The following is a 5305-nucleotide window of genomic DNA, read 5'->3' as shown; positions in this document are numbered from 1 at the left end:
TCTCTACTCAAATCTTGGAGCTTTTTGCACCCACACACCAAGCTAATCTGCCAGTCAGGGCTGCGGCTGGGGTTGGGGGCACACTTGAGCATCACGTGCTATGCCAGAGGCTACCCCAGAGCCCAATATCTCTCAAATACCTCCGCTCAGGGCGGAGGGAGCTGGGGGCTTTTTTCCCCCAGCTGTCTGACCTGGCATTTTGTATAGCCCACAGGCCTTTTTGGCTCAGCTAAAGCAGAGGGGGAGGGGCACCAGCACCTCCCACACAGAAGAGACTCTGAGGGCCTAAGGCTTTCTAATCTCAGCCCAAAGGTAGGGTCACCAAATCAAAATAAATTTCCACACTTCCAATCCTTTTTTTTTTTAATCACTGGTATTATTTCTGTCATTACATCTGCTAGTTCTTTTAGGACCCAAGAATGTAGTTTAACCAGGGCAAAAGACCTGAATTTAACTAAAATCACATAAGTACACTTATACTCTCTTCTTATCCCTCATTGGTATTAATTCATTAATCATGTGGATTCTGTAATTTTCACTGAAAAAGTCTTTCTCTTTGACAAAGAGAATAAAAGCAAAATAAGACTTGAGTAGCTCTACTTTCTCTTCTTTTTGCTGTCAGTTATCATCATCATTATACACGCTATACAAAACTTCCTTGGTTTTGATGGTGCACATTTTTCTTCCTTTGGAAAGAAAATCAAATCACTTTTTTGTTTTCTTTCCTTGAGAAATGAAGAGTTTAGGAGATTTTGTACTTCTGATATTATTTGTACACTACCAGGTCATGTTCTTGTTTCACCTATCATTTTATGACCTTCTTCCATCTTTTACACATTCCTTTTTAAAAATAAAATCTAAGGGTTTTTTATTAGTATCCTGTTCATTCACACTGATGTCTTCAGCTAAAACCCATTTCTCCTTTTTAATATAATTATTTCCCCCTGTATCTTCAGGAATTCATTCTTGAGCATCTCCTGTCCCTATGAAGCCAAATTTCCCTGTAAGAATTTAGTCCATGAGGGGAAGCTAGGTGGCACAGTGGATAAAGCACTGGCCCTGGATTCAGGAGGACCTGAATTCAAATCTGGCCTCAGATACTTGACACTTACTAGCTGTGTGACCCTGGGACAATCAATTAATCCTCATTGCCCTGAAAAAAAAAAAGAAAAAAGAAAAAGAAAAAAATGGAAAAAAAAAGGAATTTAGTCCATGAAATCCTATTTATCTAACAAACCATTTTCAGTATGCTCCCTTTTGCAAAAATAACTAGAACATCTATTAGACTACACCAAGATTTCTTTGTTTCCTTGTTTGTTTCTTTTTCTTTTTTTTTCTATAAATGTATATACATATGTGTATGTTTAAATGTATACATAAATCTATGTGGGGAAGGAAAAGAGAGTGAGAGCGAGAGAGAGAGAGAGAGAGAGAGAGAGAGAGAGAGAGAGAGAGAGAGAGAGAGAGGGAGGGAGGGAGGGAGGAAGAGCATACTATTTATGGTACATAATTCCAAACATAGTTCTTCTGGAAAACTGAAAAGGTAAACCAAAGAGGCAAGAAGAAATACAGATAAAAACATTTTTGTTCTTTTCTGTTAATGATGCTTATTCTGGTGGCTAGAACTGATAACAGGGGCGGGGGGGGGGGGGGGAGCCAGATAAATCGATCAGAAAGTAGAGAAAGTGCATTATTTTTCTTCTCCCCCTGCCCTGATTCAGATGGGTGTGACATCTCATCAATCTAATATTATTTATTACAAAAACCTGTGTTTGCTCTGTCCTTCACATTTCTAGGAACCACATAGAAGAGAGTGACTTTTCCTAGCAGAGGCCTGAGAACAACTCCCTGTCCATTATTAGAAAGTTTTCTCTCTCTTACAAGTTGCTAAATTCCAGTTAGCAATTCCAAGGTTTCATAACTACTCTTACAAGAGTAGAATTTCTGCAACCTTGGACCCCAACATTCCAAGAATGCAGGTCGTAACACCAAAAGTTACCTTACTTTTTATGTATTATTAGTTTTCAGTAAAGTTCATCCATACACCATCATGGTTTCAACATGTTTCAGTAATATCCATGTGGTCAAATTTGCCTCCTTGCATTAGGATCATTTTGTTTATTTCCTTAATATTGGGTGGTTTTGTTTAGGCTTCTTACTTCATGGATATTACTCTAAGTATTTTGTTTTCTTGGAGAAAGCACTGGACAATGAGTTAGAAAGTCTTGAAATCAAATTCTGTCTCAGAAACTGATGAGCACTATAATTCTTGGTTAATCATTTCCTTATGTATAAAATGAGAGAAATTGAAATGATGGTCTATAACATTTCAGAAACAATGATCTTTTCCCCTAGATTTTGTCATATGATTTTTGAGAACCTTAAATATTATTCTTCTGTATTTTCTCTATGGTATCTACCTTAAAGTTTTACATGGAGAATCTGTTCCATTCTACATAAATTTATTTGAGAGCCCTTGAGATTACATTTGCAAAATGCCTGGCAAACACATCCTTACAAGCCTATGTTAGATATTATATCTCTGATCAAGAATCTGTCATTCTTTTATTATTAATCAGTGGTTCAAGAGTTCAGATCCCATTCTCACATTATTAGCTAGCTTTTCTCTTCTAAATCATTTGTCTTCATTGGGAAATAGTGAGGATAAAAACAACTTTTGTAACTGTGGTCTTTGGTTTCTTGCCCATGATTTCAAAATCCTTGGAAATATTTTGGTTCCTTCTGTCTGTGCCCTTTATAGGCATGAGAATCAGCAGATATGAGTACTTATCATTCATTTTCATAGGTATTCTGAGGTTAAATTTTTTATCTTGGACACATAGCTCTGGAAGAAAACAAACTCCCTCAATAGTTAATCTGAAATTTCTACTCTTTGGTTCTTCCTCTGACATTCAATGGATGATCCATATCTTGATAACTTTTCTTATCCTATAATGTCCTTAGCAAAATAAGTGGCTTCTTCCTCATAGTAGCATCCACATGTACCCTTCTTAGGAAAAGCTTCAAATCTATTTTGAAGTTCCAATTTTAGGCTACAAGACTATACTATACTATCCTCTTTTCTCCCCCTTGTATAATTCTTCAACTCTGAAATATTCTGACAAGGCTCCTTCCCCTTTATCCTTTTAAGATCCATTTCATATAGTTATTGAAGTATTTTTAAATTAAAATAATATTTTTCAATTGAAAATTTGCCTTCACCCTCTCCCATAGACAACTCCCAATTGAGAAAGCAAACAAACAGAAATAAATAAGTGAATAGACAGGAAGGCAGGCAGACAGGTAAATCTCCTGTTCTAAATATGTATAGGCAAGCAAAAAAAAATTAAGAAATAGGTCATATCCAAAAAATATGTCTCTACTTGCATATTGAATCCAAAACCTTCTTAACATAAAATAATGTTTCATCCTGATTGCTCTGGAATTTTGTTGGGTCATTATATTGATCAAAGTTGTTAAATCTTTCCATTTTTTCTTTAAATATTTTATAGAATAATATAAATTATTCTCTTTATTCTGCTTATTTATCTTTGCATTATGTCATACAAGTCTTCTGATATTTCTTTGAAACCATTTCATCATTTCTTAGAGCACAATACTATTGCATCACTTTCATAAGTTATAATTTATTCAGTAATTCACTTCTTTATTGGCAGTATAATAGTCTTCAATGATTTGTCATCCCCCCAAAATCTGATAGAGATAGAGATACAAATAGAGATAGATATATATAATGATATATTGACATATATATATATATATGTATATAGATATATATTGATATGTATGCTTTTTCATCTTTCTATGACATCTTTATGATTCAAACCTAGTTGTGTATTGCTGAGTCAAAATGTATACAGTGTTCAAAAGTTTTGGGGGCAGAGTTCCAAACTGATTTCCAGAATGAGTTGACCAGTTCACATTCACCCCAAGAGTTTGTTAATCTGTTTTACCACAGCTCACCTAACATTTGCATCCTTCCTTTAAAAAAATATTGTCAATCTTATCTTTGTAAAGTGGAATGTCAGAATTGCTTAACTTTTCGTTTATCTTTTCTAAAATTGATTTTGAATATTATTTTTTCACAGGGCTATTCATAGCTAGAATGCTTTCCTTCAAAACGTCTCTGTCATATCCTTTGACCATTTTATCAGTTGGGGAATAGTTCCTATTCTTATAAATTTTAATAAGTTTCCTATACAACTTATAAATAAGTCCTTTATCAGAGAAAGTTGCAACATGTTTTTGCCATTTATTTGACTCTATTCTACTTTTAACTGCATTGATATTGTTTATTCAAAAGCCTTTTAAAAATATTTCTCTAATTAAAATTATCTTTTTTGCCTCTAGTTTTCCTTTCTGATTCTTATTTGGTCATAAACTTCTCTATCTATATATCTCATGGGGATTTTTTCCTTATTCCTCTAATTATTTTTGTAATATTGTCTGCCTGCATTATGTACCCATTTAGAACTTACATTTGTATACAGTGCAAGATTATGATTGATTCATAATTTCTGCTTTCTGCTTTTCTCCAAAATGTTTATACTATAGTGAGTCCTTACCCTAGCATCTGAGATCTAGGGTTTATAAAAAACTAGGCTTCATTACTCATTTGTTTCTAAATCTCATGTACTTAATCTCTTCCACTGGTTGACCTATTTCTTATAAGATAAATTATTTTCTATTTTATTAATAACTGATTATTAAATTAGGGTTAAGGCTTCTCCTTTCTATTTCTTTCATTCAAAGACCAGCCCTTGTAGATTATTCACCAAGCTCTGGAGGACAAGTCCTGTTCTCTCTTTGGCTTTTCACTTATGGCCTGTTTAATTTATTTTTCTAAGATTGAGTCAAGTTCTCGATTTCCCATTTTGTTCATTTGTGAATTTTATTTTTTCCTAAATTTTCATGAATCTAATATAGATTGTCATTTTATTATCATAAATTAGACAAAATAGTTAGTCACTTATTTTCTTCATTGTTGTGAATTTATCTTATTTTCCTTCTTTAGACTAGCAATTTGTCTTTTAAATATAAAATTAGCAAATATTTTGCTTTCTTAGTTTCTAGTCATATTTATTAATTCATTTTTCCAATTTTGTTAATATCTTTGATTTATAGGATTTTTTGTTAAAACTCTTCATAATGCTATTTGGGGTTTTTTTGGCAAAAATATTGGAGTGGTTTCCATTTCCTTCTGCAGCTCACTTTATAGATGAGGAACTGAAAAAGAAAATACAGTTAAGTGACTTGCCCGGGGTCACACATCTAGTGAGTGTCT

This window comes from Dromiciops gliroides, chromosome 1, assembly GCF_019393635.1.
Source record: "Dromiciops gliroides isolate mDroGli1 chromosome 1, mDroGli1.pri, whole genome shotgun sequence".
Taxonomy (NCBI): Eukaryota; Metazoa; Chordata; class Mammalia; order Microbiotheria; family Microbiotheriidae; genus Dromiciops; species Dromiciops gliroides.
The sequence above is the reverse complement of the archived record's forward strand: the minus strand, read 5'-3'. Positions refer to the sequence as shown.